The sequence below is a fragment of the Pelobates fuscus genome, chromosome 4 (genome assembly GCF_036172605.1).
Source record: "Pelobates fuscus isolate aPelFus1 chromosome 4, aPelFus1.pri, whole genome shotgun sequence".
NCBI classification, from domain to species: Eukaryota; Metazoa; Chordata; class Amphibia; order Anura; family Pelobatidae; genus Pelobates; species Pelobates fuscus.
Genome location: NC_086320.1, coordinates 196357540 through 196382258, shown reverse-complemented (window position 1 = coordinate 196382258; position 24719 = coordinate 196357540). Strand labels below are relative to the sequence as shown.

Sequence of the window (24719 nt, the reverse complement as noted above, 5' to 3'; positions counted from 1 at the left end):
AATAAAATGGCTTCAAGGGTATCTTAACAGAGCAACATGCCATTTTATTGGCTTACATGAAGATCTAAACAATAATATAATATTTAGTTGTAGCAGATGATGCTACTTCCCTAGTTTACAATGTAAAGTAGACACACTAAATCTCATAGGTAAAAAAAAATAAGTGATGTGGGATTTTGTATTCTTCACTGTTTGTTTTTTGCTTTTTTTATTTTTGCATGTTACAGGAAGCTTCTATTTTCTATTTAGTATACACACACATTTCAGCTGTCCCAAAAAAGACATTTAGAAGATAGCATATATTTTTTTTACAATCTAGAATCAATTCTATCTTTTTGCTAAAAACACAGTTGAGATGGAGAATTATATTTATAAAACAGAATATGCGATCCTCTACTCTAGCTCAGGAGCAGGCAACCTTATCAACTCCAGATTTTGGGACTACATCTTCCATAATGCTCTTCTAACTACAATGTTGGCAAAGCATCAGGGGAGATGTAGTGCATAATATTTGGAGTGCCAAAAGTTGTCTATCCCTGCTCTAGCAAATAACATATTTACATATTAACATTAACATTAAATATTTTTAAAAATGTTAGTATGCCAATATATGAATATGAGAGAAATATATTGCAAATTACATGCTGAGAGGGAATGAGCTATTATAGTAATAAGAGGAGTAAATCCTTTAGATATCAAATCTATTAATGTATGAAAGAGTTTTGCAAAAACATTTACTAGACCAGGAGAAGGCAACTGTTGGCACTCCAGATACAAACTACATCTCTCATAATGCTCTTACAGTCATAATCCTGGAAAAAATATTAGGGGAGATGTAGTCCACAACACACGGAGTGCCCTTTTCCTTGACTACACATACCATTTAGGCCTCTCAAAAATTATTTCTTTAAAAAAAAAAAAAAAAAAGCCAATTGAAGATGTCACTTACAAAAAATAATGACTCTTCTGTGTCAGTATATTTATACGCAATAACAATCTGTTTGAGTTATTTTTAATTGATTTATTTCAAGATAACAGTGTCAAATTAATGCCTGAAGTCATTGTAAACCAATGTTTTGATACAAGGTACTGAAACAAAAGATTATTTAGATGAATGTTAACCCCTTAATGATGGACCCACACTTTTGTTAAGGAGAAATAGGTTTTTCATTTCACATCATATATTTAAATATGGAACATAATTTAATATAAATAGAAGCTAAAAAAAAGTGTGAGAAATGAGGAAATTTTGTTATTCTCCAAGTTCTGCATGCCACTTTAACAGTGAGTGTCATAACACTGTTAGCTTTTTTACTGTAATAATACAAATATTTGTATGATTTGATTTACTACGGGTACAATGATGCCCCATGTACAGGTATCATGGTGTTTTGGAAAGTTGCAGGGTTAAATATAGAGCTCACACATTCCAGTTTTTGCACATTGAAATTTGTCAGATTGGTTTGCTGGGCCATGTTGCTTTTGAGACCGTATGGCAGCACAGGAATGAAAATTACCCCCATTATGCGATTTGCAGTAGACAACCCAGAGTATTCAAAATGGGGTATGTCCAGTCTTTTTTAGTAGCCACTTAATCTCAAACCATGGCCAATACATTTGTTTATATTTGTGTTTTGCACTCTTCACACATAAGGTGCACATCCACTGATAATATCATTATCATTATATGTATTATTGCTCTACAACAGCGTTCCCCAACCCAGTCCTCATTGGCCACCACAGTCCACGTATTGACAGTATATCCACTTGAATATAAAAGGGAAATACATAACTCCTGTACTTATGAGGACTGAGGTGGAGACCACTGCTCTTAAACACTCATATTTGTCTTCAGTGATGACTCATGAGTATAACAGTACCCCCATGTACAGGTTTTATGGGATTTTGTAAATTAAATTCTCTGGAATTTTTGCCTGGGTTGTCAGACAGGTCTCCAATTAATAAAATATATACACACACACACACACACAAATATGTCTCTCTAGTTCCATACTTGTGAACTTGAGAGACATTTTGTAACTGCAAACCTTTTACGAAAAGGGGGACCAGACGTTTTACCAGGATCGTCCTGGTTTTACCCTGTGTGTCCCTGTGTGTCCTGGCGTACCAAGAAAGACATAAATGTCCTGGTTTTGCAGAGCTGCCTCCTTTCCCCATGTGCCGAGGCCGGCAGGGGAGATCCTTTCATCTCCCCTGCCGGCTTCATGCAAAGCAGGCTCTGCTGTCTGCCTTCTCAGGCCAGTGGGGAAATCAAAGATCTTCCTCACTGGCCCAGGGCAGATTGCTGCTGCAGAGAGAGGAAGGGAGCTAGGGCCTGGGAGGCAGTACACTCCTCCCACGAGCAAGCAGGAAGGAGTGTTGATGTGCGTTACCATGGCAATGCTCTGAAACTGCACTGTACTCAATGAAGGAGAGAGTAATCAGCCTGCAGCCAGAGAAGCTGGACCACCAAGGATTGAAAAGTCATCCACCCTCCTACCGGCCAAAGTTAAGCAGAAGGGAGGACATATAAAGTGTTTTTATTTTAAATATATAAATGTGCTTCATTATCCCCCCACACACACTGAACCCCTACTCACACAACATCCCCCACACACAGCACCCTCTCACAAATACACACACACAGCACCCCTTCCACACCCCTACACACATACAACACCCCCCACACACATCGAACCCCTATACACACTACATCTCACCACATGCACAGCATCCCATCACACACACTGGATCCCTACACACACTATGCCTCCCCACACATGCACCACCCCCTCCACACACACACACAGCACCCCCTACACACACACACACACAGCATCCCCCACAGACACGGAATACCTACACACACTACACCCCCCTACACATGCACCACTCCCTCCACACACACACACACCACCCCTTCCACACACACACACACACACACACCCCTCCAGACACACACCACCCCCCTGCCACACACATTGGAAGCACCCTTTCCACACACACATGCAGCACCCCTTCCACACGCACACACATGCAGCACCCCCTCCACACACAAAGCACCCCCATACACACACACTGAACCCCTACACACACAGCACCACCTCTACACACACAGCACCCCCACACACACACACAACACCCCTTCCACACACACACACACTGCACCCTCCACACATTCACTCACCCCCCTGCAGTCCATCGGTGTGTGTATTCAACAGTCTGTATGTGTTTTCAGAAGTCTGTGTGTATTCTGCAGTCTGTGTGTATTCAGCAGTCTGCCTGTGTGTGTGTTTATTAGTCTGTATGTATTCAGCTGTCTGTATGCATTCTGCTGTCTATGCACACGTATTCAGCAGTCTGTGTGTATTCAGCAGTCTGTCTTTGTATGTATTCAGCAGTTTGTCTGTGTGTATTCAGCAGCCTGTGTGTATTTATTCAGCAGGTTGTGTGTGTATGTATTCAGCAGTCTATGTATATGTTTTTAGCAGTCTGTGTGTAACAGTCTGTGTATTCAGCATTCTGTTTTTGTGTGTTCAGCAGTCTGTGTGTATGTTTTTAACAGTCTGTTTGTAACAGTCTCTGTGTTTTCAGCAGTCTGTGTTTGTGTATTCATCAGTCAGTGGGTGTGCGCGTGTATTTATCAGTCAGTGTGTGTGTATGTGTATTCGGCAGTCTGTCTGTGTGTGTACTCAGCAGTTGTGTGTGTGTGTGTGTGTTTAGCAGTCTGTATGTCAGCAGTCTATGTGTGTGTATTCAGCAGTCTGTGTGTGTGTATGTTTTTAGTAGTATGTGTGTATTTAGCAGTCTGTGTTTGTGTATTCAGCAGTCTGTCTGTGTGTATTCGGCAGTTGGTCTGTGTGCGTACTCAGCAGTCTGTCTGTGTACTCAACAGTCTGTGTGTATGTATTGTATTTGTTGGAGGCCCCAAAGGCCTATTATGCTGTTAAGATGGCCCTGGTCTAGGGTATGTGTGTGCTTTGATCATTCTCCTACAAAATGTAAATGAAAAGACACTCATTGGAGTACCAGGAAGGGATCAACTGTAACAACCACTTCTGGACAGGAACAGGTTAAAGACTTCTAATGTGTATGTATTTCTCTGGGTTTTTTTTGTTGTTGTTTTTTTTAGCGATTTTTGTATCGCTAATGGGTGTCTCGATTTTTTATTTTCAAAATCTAGTTATCCTGTTTATGATGCACCAAAAGATTTGGTTACTGTAAATAATCAGAGTGACGTCCTTTCTTGTGACATATCTATTAGTAATACAACTACACCACTGTTAAAATAATGAAATAAGATTCATTTTAAATCCATCAATCAGGGGGGCCTGGATGTGTTTGGATTTGAGCCATTGTAAATAAATAGGCCAATTTGACAACAAACTCCAAACTCCACTATCTTTGATTGTTTAAACATTATACATTATTAAACATTATACTACATGAACCACAATATAATAATACCGTTACATTATATAGTTTAGTACTGTGCTGTGCGTTTGCAGCCCACAGTCCTCTCTAAACTAGTAGTCCTGCCTCCCTTTCCAGCCCTGCCCTGCCATCAACTGTATGCTATATTTCCTATAAATGTATTTGAAATCTATAAATGGTCAGCACTCATGTGTCTTGTAGTTATTAAAACTTAACTTTTATTGCAGCATCAACATTTCAGTTAAAAAATATAAACTTTAATTGGTTACATCTTCTCACTTGATCTGTGAACCAAATGGCAGTAAAATGCTCCTATAAGTATTACACAAAACATATACATTAAACTATATATGTATTTTGCAGTACACTGACCGGCCCAATTTTATGTTATTTTGGTTTGTCTGATTTGTTTCCTGAACCGGGTTTATTTGTTACCAAAATTGAGTGGAGCCGAAGTGACAATGAGCAAAATTTGGGCATCCTAAAAAAATTTCTGCTTTCAGGAAAAATAATTTGGCTGAGCTTAAACTTCTCGTTAAGAAGTCAATGCAGTACTATGCTATAAAATAACAATGATTATATTAGTAATGATGAACTCAATATCCTATTGAAGATTAATATCATATGCTTCCTTTACACTTAATGAAATTGTACCAGCAGGTGACAAAACTGAATGGTTAATTTATGAAAGGAATGGCAGAATAATTGTAACCATATTATAATTCAGAAAACAGCATGCAGTGGCCTGTAGCTTATTGAACAGTTCTGGGCACAGTTTTTCTACAAAAATGATAGTTAAAAATACACCTGATTACCATATGCCTTGGTAAGAACATTCTGTATAAAGATTGCTCAGGCTAACTGCTCATCTTACAGCATGGGAGAAGTAGGAATCACCATTTGGGTAAGCATTGTTTATATTCAAACACGGTGTGTAAGTCACAAACCACATTGTGAATTTGTTATGGTTTGCACAGTGCATTTTTGTAACTTAACACCAAAATGCCAATGCTTCTCCTAAAAAGTTAAATTATTCCAGCACAGTACTTGTGAACTGGACATCTTTATAACTGCAAACCTTTTATTTGGTTACTGTAAATCATCAGAATGAGCACCCTTTCTTGAAAAATTTCTATTAGGAATACAATTACATCACTGCTGTAAAATAATGAAATCATATTAATTTTGAAGTCATCAAACAGGTGGGACTGGATGCGTTTGGATTTGAGCCATTGCAAAAACATAGCCAATTTGACAACAAACTCCACTACTACCTTTGATGATTGTATATTAAACATTTTAAACTAATACAACACAAACCATAATACAATAATAGAATAACACAATTATATCATATAGTTTAGTAAAGTGCATTCAGGCAGCAGCCTGCAATCCTCTCAATACAAGTAATCCAAAGACCCCAGCTCCCAGCTCCCTGCCATCAAATGTTATATCCTATACATTTATTATTTATTAATTATCTATAAAAACAGATGAACTTATGGAAGCTCACTACAACCCCTTGAAAATGATCTTAGAATATTTACTATTGAGGGGGCGGGGCTTGCTGGAGCAACAGAGCGGACGCCATTCTCCAGAGCTGCGTGCAACAAGCGCCTAAATCGCAAGATATCAGCTCCCACAAAGTCTCACCGACACCGGGGAAGGCAGAACACACCTAAGGGCATCCTGCTGCACACGCCGATGCCTTTTTCTCTCGCCCCGAAGGGGAACACCACACCCGCGCTTCCAAGGCCTACCACGTGAGTAGACAAACACGGGAGTTAGAGGGGCTATATCAGGCGTGGAGAAACGCAGCACAATCGGAGCCATACCTAGCCGACCACACTGCCGAAGAAATGGGCAGAAAATCACAAAAAAACGACTGCCCCCACACCATGGGCCCACAGGGACATAGGCCTCATGCTACAGACACCCACACCCTCCCAGGTGCCAGCATCCGGGGAATCCTCACCATCCAGGCTCTCAGGGGAAGAATCCACCCACAGTCCACCACAGCCTTCACCAAGCAGAGTGACCATACAGGCGGCGGAGAACTCAGCACCAGCCACCAAGCAAGATATCCAAACTATGCTAAATGGCCTGCAACATAATCTGCAGCAAATATGGAAAGCAGACTTGGCATTACTGGCAACAGAAGAACAAGCTGTGACAGAACGGACCAGAGCCACAGAAGAGGAGGTCGTGGAGCTTAAGCAGGGACTGCAATCACTTGGAAACAAGGTGCACCAACTACAAATGGCACACACGGCGCTCACAAGGCAAGTTACGACCCTTGATGACAGAGGCAGGAGGAAGAATGTAAAGATTAGAGGGGTCCCTGAGACAGTCCCCCAGAAGAAATACCACACTTTCTCAGGTGACTGGTAGCCACCATACTACCAACGAAACAGGCTAAACACTTTTCCTTCGAAGGGGTATATCGCATCGCTAAATCACCCCAAGCTCCCGCACCAGCACCCAGGGATATAATTTTTAGATGCCAAACCGTGTCCGACAAAATAGGCCTAATGATGGCCCTTAAAGGAAAGACTCCCTTCAAATTTGAAGACTGCACTATATCCCTCTTCCATGACTTAAGCCGAACCATGCTGCTGTGGCACAAGTCCATGCAGCCCATCACAACAGCCCTGCAAAAAGCTGGACTCTCCTACAGATGGGCGACCCTGGGCACTCTCTTAGCCACTAAGGATGGGAAAACGTACAAGGCAGCGGATCCCAAAGACGGCCCTGCACTCCTAACGGCCTTGGGCCTGGACGTCCACAACACTTCCTCAACAGACCCACCTCGGTCTCACCAGGGGAATGTAGCAGACATACCACCCTTTGTCCCTAGAGACAGTCGAAGTGCTGAGACCTGAGGCCGCAGCTACATAATCTAATGTTTCTTGTTGTTAATCTTTTATTTGTTCTTTTGTTTTGCATATGGTAACTATTAAGGGCTTAGAACCCAACCTGGTGCCCGAACACGAACAAGGCCCACAAAGGCCATGACAAGTAACAACGCACCCAACCCCGGCGACATAAACTCCCTCCCCACCACCACCCCGTGGTAAAGGGGCACTACCCATCCAGGAGCCTTAACTTACCCGCCCACAAGACCTGACACCAAGCGGGACAGACAGGGTACACCCAGCGCTACCCACACAACCTTGACTCCTAACACTAGACTAACCTACAAGTCTTCCACCCAGTATAGTTCCTAAGCCCAATACCCTCAGGGAAAGGGGACCTGTAACGGCATCATAATGCATTAGGCACATAACTCGACAATCCCTAGTGGGCAATGATATGCTCCCAACACAACAAATATCACAAGATAACACTGGCCCAATAGACACAAGACATAACCATGCCTCGACAACGCAGCCTGCTCTGACTCATGTTGACGGCATTGAATGGACAACCCCACGGATAGACAGACAAGCCTTGTGCTAAGCCTACCCTACATGTAAGGCACATACCTAGCACCCCCCCCCCCCATGAGGGTTCCTGTCACTGTACAAAACGATACACAAGAGGCATGTCTCAATGCACAATGTACATACAGGGCTAGTCACTACAATAGCTGACTAGAGTAGCACCCCAGGCTGGTCCAGGAGCCGTGCCAACCACTCTCATACACAGACAAAACCTTAGACACAATCGGACCAAGAGGGCTGCTTTTATACATGAACATGGATGTTATAGATAAGACCGCTAGCAACCAGTACCTAGACAGCTATATAAAAATGTGCAAGGGTTATCAATGTCACGTCTATTACTGTTAAGACAATCGTCTGCAGACTTTTATTTGCCGCAGTGGCGTACTTTACCTATTTTGTTAATATTGTCATGACTTGCACCAAAAATAAAGAATTACAAAAAAAAAAGAATATTTACTATTATAAATTATCACTAAACAAAAATAATCGCATAGCATGATATCATCACTATTCTGTGCTCAATGAAAGTTCCTTCACCTGCAAATAATGGAGAATGGAATTATAACCACTGTTAAGAGTTAGCAGAGGAAATTATACATGACTCTCCAGTGAATTATACAATATATACTTATATCTGTATAGTTCTCTAATGTAAGCATGCACTCTGCTTAATCTTCGGGACTAAAGTTATCAAAATTGACAGTATATACTGCATATATACTGCATCTATTGTTTCTTGGTAAATTATAAATGGGTTAATTAATTTCTTCTACTTAATTCATTTTTACCTGAATGTAACCTTTACAGCATACAGTATTTGGTTGCTATTCCAAGCTGCGTGTCATAAAAATTAACCCCACTCAGGCTCAATAGTAGTTTTAAACTTGTTAATTTAGTTTCAAGTGAACTGCGATCTGTCTGCATTCCGCAACTCTGAAACGCTATATAGATGAATCATGAAACAAAAAGGGGGGGCGGGGGGGAATGGATGAGCTGTTTTATTTTTTTAGTGATCTATGGTGACAGAAAAAAAAATGATTGATGGAAAAAAAAGATAAATGTTTATTTTATTTACACATCAAGTGAAAAGTAAATAACTGAGAGAAAAAAGGAGGCGCAGTAAAAAAAAGTTAAAAAGGTATATATTTATATGTTACATATTTAATAAGCATATAATATATGTAAAAAAAATCTTCTCCCTTTTTCCCTCTATTGGTCAATTCTCACTTGATCTGTGATAGAAAAAGCATAAAAATGCATCTATTAATTTACTGCAAAATATATACATGATGTGTGTAAAATGTATATACACTAATATTTCCTTTTTTGTGACATTTTGGTTTATCTGAATATTTTTTCCCAAAATGATTTCATAGAAGATATCCATCTAAAATGAAATGCCAGATGGACGAAACATGATCTTTCCATACATTTTTTTTTTTTTTAAATAATTGATTCGGCCAAAACAAAGTGAAAAAATGGAAATCAAATTTTTCAACCCATGGAGGTCTGGATTTGGATTTACACTCAAAATTAAAGTGGAAAAACACACTACAGGCTGATCCAACTGTGATGTAATGTCCTTAAAACAAGTCAAAATGAGGCTCAGTAGTGTGTGTGGCCTCCACGTGCCTGTATGACCTCCCTACAACACCTGTGCATTCTCCTGATGAGGTGGCGGATGGTCTCCTGAGGGATCTCCTCCCAGACCTGGACTAAAGCATCTGCCAACTCCTGGAGAGTCTGTGGTGCAACGTGATGTTGGTGAATGGAGCCGAGACATGATTTCCCAGACGTGCTCAATTGGCATCAGGTCTGGGGAACAGGCAGGCCGGTCCATAGCATCAATGCCTTCGTGTTGCAGGGACTGCTGACACACTTCAGCCACATGAGGTCTAGCATTGTCTTTAATTAAGAGGAACCCAGGGCCAATCGCACCAGCATATGGTCTCACAATGGGTCTGAGGATCTCATCTTGGTACCTAATGGCAGTCAGGCTACCTCTGGCGAGCACATGGAGGGCTGTGCAGCCCCCCAAAGAAATGCCACCCCACACCATTACTGACCCACTGCCAAACCGGTAATGCTGGAGGATGTTGCATGCAGCAGAACATTCTCCACGGCGTCTTTAGACTCTATTACGTCTGTCACATGTGCTCAGTGTGACCAACAGCAAAAAAACAAATGTGAGGAAGGCTGAACTTGATGGACGCAAGTCTCTTTTCAGCTATGTAACTATGTAACTATGTAACTATGTAACCTGCTTTCATCTGTAAAGAGCACAGGGTGCCAGTGGCGAATTTGCCAATCTTGGTGTTCTCTGGCAAATGCCAAACGTCCTGCACGGTGTTGGGCTGTAAGCACAACCCCCACCTGTGGACGTCGGTCCCTCATACCACCCTCATGGAGTATGTTTCTGACCGTTTGAGCAGACACATGCACATTTGTGGCCTGCTGGAGGTCATTTTGCAGGGCTCTGCAGTGCTCCTCCTGTTCCTCCTTGCACAAAGGCGGAGGTAGCGGTCCTTCTGCTGGGTTGTTGCCCTCCTACTGCCTCCTCCACGTCTCCTGATGTACTGGCCTGTCTCCTGGTAGCGCCTCCATGCTCTTTTTTTGAGCAGTTTATTATTAAGTGTTCTTGCATGGCAAGACCACTTACTATTATCTCACATATATATTATTATTATTATTATAGCCAAATTGACCACCCTAACTCCTCCCACAGTTTTTACACTACATAGACAGTAAAATACCGAAACGTGCGGGATGTTCCCGATCGTTGTGCTATTAATTTGTGGAACGTTTCACCGAATGGTTTACGAAATATCGTCGTTTTTGTGTTAAAATTGGTCCCATAGGAATGAATAGCGAAATGTTCAAAACTAGAGTGGGAGTTGACAAAAGCTAGAGTGTGAGCTGAAAAATCAGGACTTGATTTCTAAAGTTTTTTAGGACCAGCATATATGAACAAAAGGAGGACCAACACCCCGCTAAAAAGAACAAGAGAGATAGAAGAGGGGGAAATAGAGGAAGAGGGAGAAAGGAAAAGGAAAGAGAGAATAAGGAGGAATTAGAGGAGAAATTAATACCTATTTTTAACATATCGGACAAAATTTTGACGGACACACATATGTCTGTTTTAAGAAAAGGATTTAAATTCGCACCTAGTTGCGAGGCTAACAAGTTCGATAGCTTTTTAGATGTAAATAGGTTTTTACGTAAACTATGTTTAAAATTTTTTTTTAAGGATTTTAAACCAAGAGAAGAAGAAACAATATTTATAGTCATTCAGACTTAAAACAGAAATCATTATTTTATCCGTTAATAAGAAATCTGAAGAAATGAAAGTTTTTGAAAGATTATGTTTAAAAGATTTAAAAAAAATAAAACCCTTAAATAAATATCAGAACAATTTAACATGTAAGGAAAAACAAGCATTAAAAGAACTAAAAGAAGATATCTCCATTGTTATCAAAATGGCAGATAAGGGGGGTGGTGTGGTCATCTGGCAAAGAACAAAATATCTAGAGGAAATACAGAAACAACTAGATGATGACCATACTTACCTTAAATTGGAAGATAACCCCATGAGTAGGATAAAAATAGAATATGAAAATGTTATCAAAGAAGGTCTAGAAAATGGTATTTTAAATAAAAGAGAATACAAATTTTTAATTATTGAATACCCAAAAATTCGAAGGGCAATTTCATTTTTAATATTTCAGAGACATACAATGCTTCAAAATGTAGGTCTGGGTCTTGTGATTCTCACAATATAAAGCTCTTCGCTGTAGGATTTAGGTAGGACCCTTTGAAGATGGCAACCGCCAGTGAAGAGAGCAATTTTGAGCAGTTTGCTGTAGAGTGAGTTGCCATAGGAACCCAGGTGTGTGAGCAGCCAGCAGAGTGTTCCGGAACACAGAGGCTGCTAGATGAAACACATTCTCTAAACTACTGTCATTCCTACAGTTTTGATAACACAAAAGTGAGCTCTATCACATTTAATAAATATATTTCCATTTTAGTCAATTCGTTATACCTGTAACAAAAAAACAGTAACCTACAATGTTACAACAATATAGCTAATCAATGTTATAAAGTTACTCTGCCCAGTCCAACCTTTCCACAGTTACTCTGCCCACTCCAGTTGTAGACTACTGGTGGAGGCAAGAACAATTCACACAATTTCCCCAGAAATTTTAGCTTTTCTAGTTATTATTATTATTATTATTATTATTATTATTATTATTGCCATTTATATAGCGCCAACAGATTGTGTAGCAATTTACAGAGGGGGGATTTAACTGTAAATAGGACAATTACAAGAAAACTTACAGGAAAGATAGGTTGAAGAGAACCCTGCTCAAATGAGCTTATGGTCTATAGGATGTGGGGTATAAAACACAATAGGACAGGAAATCGCAATCAAATAGGGTGGGAGTGAAGCAGAGCTGGAGGAGAGAGTAGTGTGTTGCCCTTAAGGAGAGAGCAAAAGACTGGTATGTGAGGTAGAGGTTACTCTGGGAGGCCATAAGCTTTCCTAAAGAGATGAGTTTTAAGGCACTTATTAAATGATTGAAGACTAAGGGAGAATTTGATGGCAGTAGGCAGGTTATTCCATATGAAGGGAGTTGCCTGCGAGAAGTCCTGCAAGTGTGAGGTAGCCGTACAGATCTGAGCAGCGGATAGGAGAAGTTCATGGGCATAGCGGAGACAGCGAGAAGGGGTTTACCTATGGCTCTGTGAAGAGATATAAGAGGGGCTAGAATTGTTCAATGCTTTATAGGTTTGGATTAGTACTTTGAAATGACTACAATAAGATACAGGAAGCTAATGTAAGGACTGACAGAGAGTTGAGGTAAGAGAGGAGTGACTGGAGAGGAAAATCAGTCTGGCGGCAGCATTCATTACAGACGGTAGCGGGGCAATACGACTTGAGGGAAGATCAATTAGCAAAGGGTTACAATAATCCATACAAGAAATTACTAGAGCATGGACAAGCCCCTTAGTAGCATCTTGCGTAAGAAAGGGGTGGATGCGGGCTTTGTCTTTAAGATGCATTCTACAGGATTTGGTAACATACTTGATGTCAGGCTCAAAGGTGAGGCCAGAATCAAGTATTATGCCAAGACTGCGTGCTTGCAAGGATGGACTGATGTGGATACCACTAGCTTGAAAGGAGAGCAAAAGAGGAGGATCAGTATTAGGAGGAAAGACAAGGAGCTAAGTTCTAAAGAGATTGAGTTTCAGAAAGTGGAAGGACATCCAGTCAGAGATGGAAGAACAGCAAGCAGTGACACGTTGCAGGTCGGCAGGGGAGAGGTCCGGAGAGGAGTTATATATCTGGGTGTCATTAGCATGCAGGTGGTAGTGGAATCCCAATGAGGTAATACATTTGACAAGAGAGGGTATAAAGAGAAAATAGAATGGGACTAAGGACAGCGTCTTGGGGGACTCCAAACGAGACAGGACTAAGTGAAGAGGTATCACTAGAAAAGGGGACACTGAATGAGCGTTGGGAGGGATAAGAGGAAAAGAGTTACAAGGTCTTATTCTGCCTTGTAATGTACAGATGATGCCCACAAGATATTTGGTTATTAATTTAAATAAGTACTGAACTTTCTGTCACTCCTTTCTTTAAAACCACCTATGTAATGTTCAGTTTGGTACATCAAACACGATTTTTAATACTTGAACAAAAAACTAGCTCCCCGTCAGTGGTGGCTCTAGATTTTGTGAGGCCTTAGGCGAAACTCAAACATGAGGCACCACTAACACTCAAAGTGAAAATAAATAGGGGTTGCATTGTCTGTGTAAGGTGCTGTAGTTATATAGAAGGACGGGCTTGCAGTTAGTATTGTATTAATTGTCCAGAGGCTTGCAGTGTTGCAGAACCCTGTGCTGCTGCATTGTGATCTCTCTGACTAAAGTAATGGCATAATTTGCAAACTAAATTAATTTGTAATAAACACATTTAATTAACAATTATGCTAATCATTTATACACGACTGGTAAGTATGGTTACATAGCCTGGCAGTCATGTATACATTACTGCCAGTGTGTATTTCTGAGTGTGTCTGGCATGAATGTTTGTGTCTAACTGGGAATATCCTTGTGTGTGAATGTATGTCCTTGTTAACATGTGTCTGTGACCTTTCTATGTGGGGTAGCTGCTTGTGGTGTGTTGTGTTTATGGGGGCTGCCTATGACCTTTGTGCATTGTGTTATGGCACAGCTACTTTTCATGTCTGTGTGTGTGAGAATGATAAATGTGGATTGATTGTGACAGGGTGAGTTTGACATTGTGAGGGGGTAAATGAGACAGGGTTGAGAAGGTCAGTGTGACAGAATGAGGGAGTGTGAGAATGTTAGGGTGTTGTGACATTACTGGAGGAGGGAGTGTGAAATGATTAAGGGGATTAATGTGACACGGTAAGTGTGGCAGGGTTGTGGAGAAGAGTATGACAGACTTTGGGGTGAGTGTGGCGCAGTTGGAGGACAGGATTGGAGGGGTTTGTGGTAGAGTGAGTGTGGCAGGGTAAAGGTGGAGTGTGAACGTGCAAGATAAGGTGAGTATAGCAGGATTTTGGAATTAATATAATAGGGTAAATGCAGCAAAGTGAGGCTAGGTGAGTTTGGTATGCTTGGCGGGGGTGAGAGTGACAGAATTAAAAGGGGTTAATGAGAGTGGAGCTGGGTGAAGGGGTGACAGTATGTGGGGGCTGAAATTTATTGGGAATGGTGATAGTGTAAGGAGGGGGTGTCAGTGTGTACATGGGCATGATAGTGTGTGTGTGTGTGTGTGTGTGTGTGTGTGTGTGTGTGTGTGTGTGTGTGTGTGTGTGTGTGTGTGTGTGTGTGTGTGTGTGTGTGTGTGTGTGTGTGTGTGTGGAAGGGTAACTGGGTGTGTGGGGGTGACAGTGTGCATGTATGGGGGAGTGACAGGGTGTGTGTGTGGATAGGTGACAGGGTGTGTGAGGGGGCTGTGACAGGGTTTGTGGGAGTGGCTGTGGCGGTGTGTGGGGATGGCTGTGACAAGGTGTGTGTGGTGTGACAGGGTGGGGTTGGCTGTGACAGGGTGGGTGGCTGTGAGGGTGTGTGGGAGGGTAAGAGAGCTGTGATTGGGTAGCAGGGCTGTGAGAGGGTAAGAGAGCTGTGAGTGGGTAGGGGGGCTGTAAGGTGAGAAGGAGGGCTGTAAGGTGGGTAGGGGCTGTGAGGTGGGTAGGGGCTGTGAGATGGGTAGGGGCTGTGAGATGGGTAGGGGGCTGTAAGGTTGGTAGGGGGCTGTAAGGTGGGTAGGGGGATGTAAGGTGGGTAGGGGGCTGTGAGATGGGAAGGTGGCTGTGAGATGGGTCGGGGAGAAGTAAGGTGGGTAGGGCGGCAGCAAGGTGGCTAGGGGGCTGTAAGGTTGGTAGGGGGTCTGTGAAACGGGTAGGGGGCTGTAAGGTGAGTAGTGGGGCTTTTAGGTGTGGGAGAGTGTGGGAGTGGCTGTGACAGTGTGTGGGGAGATGGGATGGCTGCTACAGGATGGGTGGCTGTGAGGGTGTGTGGGAGGGTAGGGGGCTATGATGAATAAGAGAGCTGTGAGTGGGTTGGAGGGATGTAAGGTGGGTAGGGGGGCAGTAAGGTGGGTACGGGGCTGTGAGATGGGTATGGGGCTTTGAAATGGGTATGAGGCAGTAAGGTGGGTAAGGGTTGTAAGGTGGGTAGAGGGCTGTGAGATGGGTAGGGGGGCTGTAAGGTGTGGGAGAGTGTGGGAGTGGCTGTGACGGTGTGTGGGGAGATGGGGTGGGGATGGCTGTGACAAGGTGTGTGTGGGTTGACAGGGTGGGGTTGGCTGTGACAGGGTGGGTGGCTGTGAGGGTGTGTTGGAGGGTAGGGGGCTGTGATGGGTAAGAAAGCTGTGAGTGGGTAGGGAGGCTGTAAGGTTAGAAGAGGGATGTAAGGTGGGTATGGGGCTGTAAGATGGGTATGGGGCTTTGAGATGGGTATGGGGCAGTAAGGTGGGTAGGGGGGCAGAAAGCTGGGTAGAGGGGTGTGAGTGGATAGGGGGGCTGTGAGATGGGTAGGGAGGACGTAAGGTGGGTAGGGGGGCTCTGAGGTAGGTAGGGGGACTGTGAGTGGGTAGGGTACTGTAAGGTGAGTAGGGGGCTCTAAGGTGGGTAGGGGGTTTCTGTAAGATGTGTAGGGGGCTGTAAGGTGGAAATTGGGGCAATGAGGTGGGTAGGGGGGCTGTGAGATGGGTAGGGGGGCTGTAAGGTGTGGGAGAGTGTGGGAGTGGCTGTGACAGTGTGTGGGGAGACGGGTGGGGATGGCTGTGACAAGGTGTGTGTGGGGTGACAGGGTGGGGTTGGCTGTGGCAGGGTGGGTGGCTGTGAAGGTGTGTGGGAGGGTAAGGGGCCATGATGGGTAAGAGAGCTGTGAGTGGGTAGGGAGGCTGTAAGGTGGGAAGGGGGGATCTAAGGTTGGTAGGAGGCTGTGAGATGGGTATGATGCTTTGAAATGGGTAAGGGACAGTAAGGTGGGTAGGTGGGCAGCAAGCTGGGTAGGGGAGCTGTGAGTGGGTAGGGGAACTGTGAGATGGGTAGGCGGATGTAAGGTAGGTAGGGGGGCTGTGCGGTGGGTAGGGGGACTGTGAGTGGGTAGGGTACTGTAAGGTGAGTAGGGGGCTCTAAGGTGGGTAGGGATTGCTGTAAGATGTGTAGGGGCTGTGTGGTGGGAAGTGGGGCAGTGAGGTGGGTAGGGGGGCTCTGAGATGGGTAGGGGATGTAAGGTGTGTAGGGGGGCTGTGAGTTGGGTAGGGGGCTGTGAAAAGGTAAATACCTGGTGGTCCGGTGGGCTGCTTTTCCTGATGGTCCGGTGGGCTGCTTTCCGGTCTGCAGCTCCACCGAGTGTAGAGCTGCAGACCACGTGGTAAGTCTCGCCATCTCCAGTCAGAGTTTCAGTGGTAACCCGCGGCAACGACGCTCTTATTGGCTGGAGATTATGAGACTCCTCAGTTTGCAGCTCTGCATTCGGCTGTCTCTCCGCCAGGGCAGGCGGTGTGGAGGGGCCTGCACCCGGCGGCATACAGAGCAAGTGTCAGGTCACTGTTTCTGTCCTGTCCTGTGTCGGGTCCTTGGTCTCTGACAGAGCACCCGATATGTCACTCTGCCTAAGGCGATTTAGGCGGCTGCCTAAATTGCCTAATTAGAGAGCCCCTCCTGCTCCCCATTCTAATTAAAACATCTATCCATAGAGAAAGCATTTGGTTAATTTATTCTCTAATCCATGTTTTTGTACAAATACTACTGTAAGCAATCATTGTTAACAGAACCTGCAAACACAATACAGGAAATCTAAAGAGTGAATATATATGGTGTGCTATTCAGTGGTGTATTTTGGAATTGTGCTGCCCTAGGCACGACTATATTCGGGCACCCCCCTAATCTAAATTTGCCTCACCAATTTATATCAGGGCAACATTTTTGACTGACACACACGCTCACATTGATACATGCACTGACATACATTCACTGACAGATACACAGTCATTGGCACACATATGCAGTCATTGGCACACACACTTTTTAACCAACACACACTTTCACTGACAGACACAAACAGTCACACACACCCTCACTGATTTGACACACTCTGACAGACACACACACATTCACTCACTCAGACACACACTGACAGCTACATGCACTCATTCACAGACACACACATACACACACACACACACACACTGACAGACTCTCACAATGACACTCATACTCTTTGACAGACACACAGAGAGACTCACAATGACAGACACATACTCACAGACATACACAAACACACATTCACTGACAGGCACACACACACACACATTTACTGACAGGCACCCACACACATTTACTGACAGGCACCCACACACATTCACTGACAGACACACACACACATTTTCTCATACACTCATTACACTCACAAATTATTAAAAAATTACATCCACTCAGCCTCCCTACCTTTGGGAGAGCTGGAGTGGATGCTTTCTCTGACAACTGCTGGGCTGGCTCGGCAGGCTCCTTGTTGGCTCCTGCTGACTAGGCTGGCTCTTCTGGGGCTGCTGACTCTAATGGGACTGCTGGTTGGGCAGGCTTTGCTGGGGTTGCTGGCTTTGCTTGGGCTGTTGGCTGGGCTGGCTCTGCTGGGGCATCTCAATGGAGGCGGCGAGGGAACTGAGCCTTTGTTGCTCAGCTGCCTCTGCACCGCTTAGTGATGCCTGAGCCAGAGTGACAGCAGATTCTGGCTCCTGGCATCACAGAAGGGAGCGCAAGGGAGCAAGAAGAGCGGAGGATAGTGCTCCCTTACCACCTGGATAGAATATTAGTAGTTTAACACCATGGGGGGAGGGGGGCTTATGTAGCCAGCCAGCCAGCTCTTGGGCCCACCAGGACACAAGGCAAACAAGTCATTAGCCTGAGTGCTGAGGGGGTATTTTTTGCCGCCCCCCTGAAAGTGCCGCCCTAGGCAAATGCCTTGTTTGCCTTGTGGTAAATACAGCCCTGGTGCTATTTTCATATTTCTGTTTAGTATTATAATAAAACTCACAAAATCTGTCTCCACTGGCTCCATACAGTTTATAATTTGACATTAAACCATGTTTTTTCAACCATAATTTGTCTGTTAAAGTAAATAAGATCCAAACAAGTCACACTTTGCAAGCATGTTGAAACCTATTTAACTGAAAAGTAACAGCATGTCCTGACTGTATGACTGTAAGGAGAGTCAAACTTCCATCTACTACCCACAAAGATTAGTCCATTCCTGCATTTTTTTTAAATGTTATTTAGCATGCCCTTTTGACTTATTGAGTTTTCATCTGCCTAAATGAAGTGTGCCAAAGATGCAACTAGCCCTCAGCACAGCAATGCAAATATCCTTGTATGTGCGGTATATCAAGCAGAAATGCTGCACATATAGATTCCGACCACCACGAAAAAAAACTGAAGTGGTCATGGTGGTTGCGGTAAACCTTTAACAGTTAGATGGTAATGTTACTACATTAACACCAAAGCAGCCTGGACAAGTTTAACATAGCAATATATACTTCAAAATATAAACATCTGCTTACTAATGATGGAAGTAACACTCTACCCCAATATTCGTTTATATCCTCGCCTACAAAACCCTCCACTCATGGAATACAATGAAACATACTTTTATTTTCCTTAAGACCTCTAAAACCTGTTGGGTAGATAGCAGACTCTGACTGATACTATGTAGAGAAGTGTCTATGATAGATAGATAGATAGATAGATAGATAGATAGATAGATAGATAGATAGATAGATAGATAGATTTTAAACACAAGATTTTTGTAATTAATTACATATTATTATATTATTACCTATGTGTGTTCAAATAATTTCTTTTCCCTCATTTAGTAAGCATCACAGAGTCATTTCATTTACATTTTTTGCACATGCTAGGTTACATAAAGCCCAAATTTGTTTGGAACAAAATGTAAAAAGTGAAAGCTGTTCAATTTTTTTTTTATTGTACAGTCATCAGAGGCAAGGAGATTAAAGGTCAGATGGCATTTCAGCATCATGTAGTCATATTAAAATCAATTTAATCGGATTATTTAAAAGGATTAAATAAATTTCTTCTTCTAGAAGCTTGTTTTGTAAAATTAGTTCAGTAGCCACTGTATTATAAGATTACATAATGTTCTATTTGATAACCTTTTACTTAAATTCCGATGGTATATTTTATTTGCCCATTCCTAAAATTTCACATTTAACATTATTTAGTAGGGGGATGTGTTTACCACATGTTTCTTGAACTTTAATGAACAACATGTAATTAATTCCTTATTGTTTTGTCTGCTATTTTTACCACTCCTTACATACCCATCTCTACCCTTCTTGACTTCAGCTGAGTTTTCTCTGTTTTCTATACTATCTAGCACATTGACCCTTCTTTGACTCTCCCTGCATGCCTAGTTTAAAGCCTTCTCCAGCCTTCTAGCTATTCTCTCCCACAACACTGGGGGAGAGGATGGCTTCTACACTAAGGCTTAACCCATGCGTTCACCTTTCTAATTTCCTGCTGCGTTTCTGAAAAAGCTAGTGGAATAGGTAAGATCTAGGAAACAACCACCTTTAAAATCCTCTTCTTAAGTTCATTGAATTCATTATTTAGAGCCCTCCATCTTCCTCTAACTTTGTCATTGGTACAAATATGGACTAGAACAGCCTGTTATTCCCAGCCCCTCCCAATAATCCCTTCACTCTGTCAGCAACATGCCGTACCCAAGCACCCGGAAGACAGAATATTGTCTGGTTGATGCGATCAGAGTGCCATATTACCATATTACCATGTGTACTATTGTATGATAGAGCAGACATATACAGGATTCAGGGGAACTATAAAAATACAGCTAGCCAGAGGTCAATTTACTCACTTATGATGCATTGCTTCTAGAGTTGACAATATAAATGATGAATGAAGAAGTCACATGATGTTGTCAGTCAAGATGTTGGTGTCACCCGGTATTCTTTTTTGTTCTTCTTGACCAGCATTCTTTAGCTTTTGTTTGGGAAGGCTTTTCTCAAACTTAATCACTTTCCTTATAAGCCCACTGAATGGAATGGATGCTTACTGTAATTGATTTCTAAGATCTCCTTTGAAAGTTGTATGTACTATTTAATTGCTGTTAGTGATGTGGAATAGATATAAATATGTGTATTCGAACAATAAAAATAACAAAAACATTTTCAGAAGCAAGCACGGACGAATGCTATAACTCTTGAAAGATTTGCCACACAACACACAGTTATTCATTGTGCTACCCGGATGTCTCCTAGTATACATTCATTTGCTGATACAGAACAAAACCACAACAATTCTGTATCCCTAACTGTAGCCATTACATTGTTCTGCACTATACCAAAGAGAGAAAGAGAGAGGGGGTGGGGGATAGAAAGGAAGAGAGGAAATCAACCATTGGACTGCGTATTATGACAAATTACATTTGGGGACTTGGAGGCATAATAAATCATGACACCTAGGTTTAGTTTACATATATTTCCATTATCTTTAAATGGCAAGGTGAGACAAAGTCCTGAATCACAAATGCAGGAAATGAATAAACAAGATAATGCTAAATAGTCTATAACTGAACCAAAGAACACAAGAAGTCGACTGAATAAGGATACTTGGAGTTGAGCAGTGCATAAAATGTGAAGGCAATGCATGTCATTCACTAAATATAAGACAAATAATAGTAGAACAAAGAAAAACAAAAATGAGGCACAAAGAAATATAAAAATACAACAATAAAAAGTGTCTAGGCACTTAAAAAAAGTGACTGTATGATTCCAAACATGTGTCGGTGGTAGCACTAGCACTCCCCTAGCACTCAAATATAATAATACACAATAAGTACCAAATGTACACCAAAGTGCCACATACAGTTTGAGAATACCTATGTAAATAAGGTAGAGATCTTAAGGACCAGTACAGGACCTAAAGATAAAAATATAAACCAAACGTAGCATAAAACTGTTAGAGTAAATAAAATAGTGTGTATGGGTGACTTTGGCTGCATCTATACACACTATTTTATTTTCTGTAACAGTTTCACACTATGTTTGGTTTATATTTTATACTTTATACTTTATTTACATAAGTATTCTCAAACTGTGTGTGGCACTTTGGTGTACATTTGGTACCTATTCGGTATTATTACAAAGAAATATAATACTTAATATTAAGCCCTCCTTGATTCAGTACTCTGGATATAACCTTTAAAACGAATAAAACATTATAGTGCAGACCATGAGACGCCAAATACATGTGTCAGTCTGGGACTACTTCAGAAGACTTTCACAGGACTTTAGAGTGAGCTGCCTTAGATGCAGGGCCGGTGCTAGGATTTTTAGTTACACAGGCGAAGATGCATTTTGGCGCCCCCAACCCTCATTAAAAAAAAAAAAATGCATCTTCACCTGTGTGTCTTTCCTCCCAAGCCACAGGCACACAGGCATAATTTTTCAGTCACACAGTCAAAGTCATACAGGTACACTGTCATACAAAGACAGAAATAATCATACAGAGACATACAGACACATACAGTCAGAGACATACAAGCAGAGATATACATGCATACAGAGACATGCAGGCATATTAAGACATACATGCATACAGAGGCATACCGTCATACAGAAACATACATACAAAGACATTCAGGCACATACATACAGACATACAGGCATAAAGAAACATACATACAGAGACATACAGACATGCAGACACATACATACATACATACAGGCATACAAAGACATACACACATACAGATACATGCATGCATACAGAGACATAACGTCATACAGACACATACATATAGACAGGCATACAGATACATACATACATACAGAGGCATACCGTCATACAGACACATACATACATACAGAGGCATACCGTCATACAGACACATACAAAAACATGCATACAAAGACATACAGGCATACAGAGACACACAGACACACACATACGTACATACAGAGACATAAAGGCATACAGTTACATACATGCATACAGAGACATATATAGAGACATTCAGAGACAAACATACATCCAGTTACATACATGCATACAGAGACATACAGAAACATACGTACAAGACATACAGGCATACAGACACATACATACATACAGAGGCATACCGTCATACAGATACATACATACAGACAGGCATACAGAAAAATACATACACACACACACACACACAAACTCACAGACACATACTCGAACACACACACACACTGACAGACACACATACTCACATGCACACACACACTGACAGACACACACACACACTCACACACACACACTGACAGACACACACACACTGACAGACACACACACACTGACAGACACACACACACACTCACTCACACACACACACACTACTACTCCCTTAACACCACTAAAACACAAGCACTGGCACTCCGCCTGGACCCGCACGTACTAGAACGATTGCGAAGAGATTATCCATTTGAATGGAGGAAAGGCAATATAAAATACCTAGGCCTAACATTTACCAAAAACCCGAATGATATGTTTCCATCTAACTATAATAGGGTCTGGAATGAATGTACAGAGGTCCTAAAGGGCTGGGGCCAGGTATTTTTATCCTGGACAGAGCGCATAATAGCACTCAAAATGACCATATTGCCAAAACTTCAATACCTCTTTAGAAACCTTCCCTTGCGAGTGCCAAATTCATACTTTAACACTGTACAAACTAAAATGCAGCAATTCACCTGGGGAGCGGGACGAGCACGTATCTCACAAAAACTGTTAATGGCTCCAGCGAGGAGTGGCGGGATGGCATTCCCACACGTAAAATCATATTGATATTGACCTCCTTGCTTGCACACCTTACCAAAGCGATTCAACCCCAATGGGTTAAAATGGAGAACCTAGCTATAGATCTCTTCCAAGTCCCTAATTTGTTGTGGCTGACCAAAACCACTAGACCAGCCGTGCATGTAAAAGAATGGATTGTATAACCAAATAGGGAATGTAACGAAAATCTGTACTGTGACTGTTTGTTTCCCCCCACCCCCCCTCCATCTCTTTCTCTTCTGTACCCTACTCCCCCTCCCCCATAATGTTGGAAAATAAATAAACTACAAATTTCAACAACAAAAAATATATATAATAAGTACTTATAGTTTGTATATATTTTTCAGTACACATATTGGCCTTTTGTCATAGACTTTTTGTTCATCTGAATCAGTTTTTATTTTTTCATGGACAATATTTGATCAAGCCGAACTGTCAGCTTAACAAGTGTTGAAGGTCCAAAACTAAATGTACTTTTCATATGGTTCAGCCAAACCAAATATTTTAAGATTTCAATAGTGAAAATGAAATGTGTTAGCGCTGATTAACTATATAGCGTCCTATTTATTAAATATTTTACATAATATATAAATTCTAACAATAAAAAAGCAGTATTTATCTCCACTGTTTCCACAAAGTACCACACAAAAATGTTAAATGAAGAGCAAATTTAATATGATTAATTGTCAATTTGATGTGAATGTGCAGAAGAAGTCATAGAATCTTTGAATCAAAACATTGACTATCCAGGTAATTCCTGACAACTGTGCACCTTTGCTTCAGCACTAGTCTTTATTTTCAGTAATCATGTTCTCTTGCTTGTTTTGGTTTACTGTAAACTCACTTAATCAGTCACCCAGCTGTCACCTGTAAATGCTGTGATCCACTTACAAATATTTGTTTTATTTATCATTTAGACAGGTGACAAAAAAGGTTGTTTGCAAGCATTCTGCTCTCCTCTATAAAATCCTAAAAATCAATTGTCAGCATTGGATCATTAGTAATTATTTTATATTATATAGTCATTATTTTATATTAGACATTATTATATTTTGTTTTTATTATAATTTTAAAACTAATGCAGTTTAGAAATCATGAAATATATTGATAAAATCCATGCCTAACATTTTTGATAAAACATTAAAAAATAATATGCTATTATGACTAAAGAAGTATATAATGTAATTATTAATTTCTTATAATAAATTGCATTGGCACTCTAGGCATTATAATTATTTCAGCTTGTTGTAGTGGTCATGGTGCAAGAAAGAGTGTTTTGGATGCCATCCCTAATTTATGAAGCAGTAGATCCATGATCATCTAAACCTGGAGTTACAAGGTGATTATGTAAAATGGTGTTTACACCATGTTGCCATCTATCTAATAAATAATGTTTGATATAAAGAGTGTACAGGGGTGTCTTTAACTTATAAAATCATGCAGATATGTTTGGAAC

At 41.7% G+C, this 24719-nt stretch overlaps 1 protein-coding gene across 1 annotated transcript in view; it reads right to left on the bottom strand.

Annotated features, from left to right (window-relative positions):
• Positions 1-24719, bottom strand: part of CDH18 (cadherin 18) — a 696504-nt gene that overhangs the window by 190909 nt on the left and 480876 nt on the right. The window lies entirely within an intron of this gene.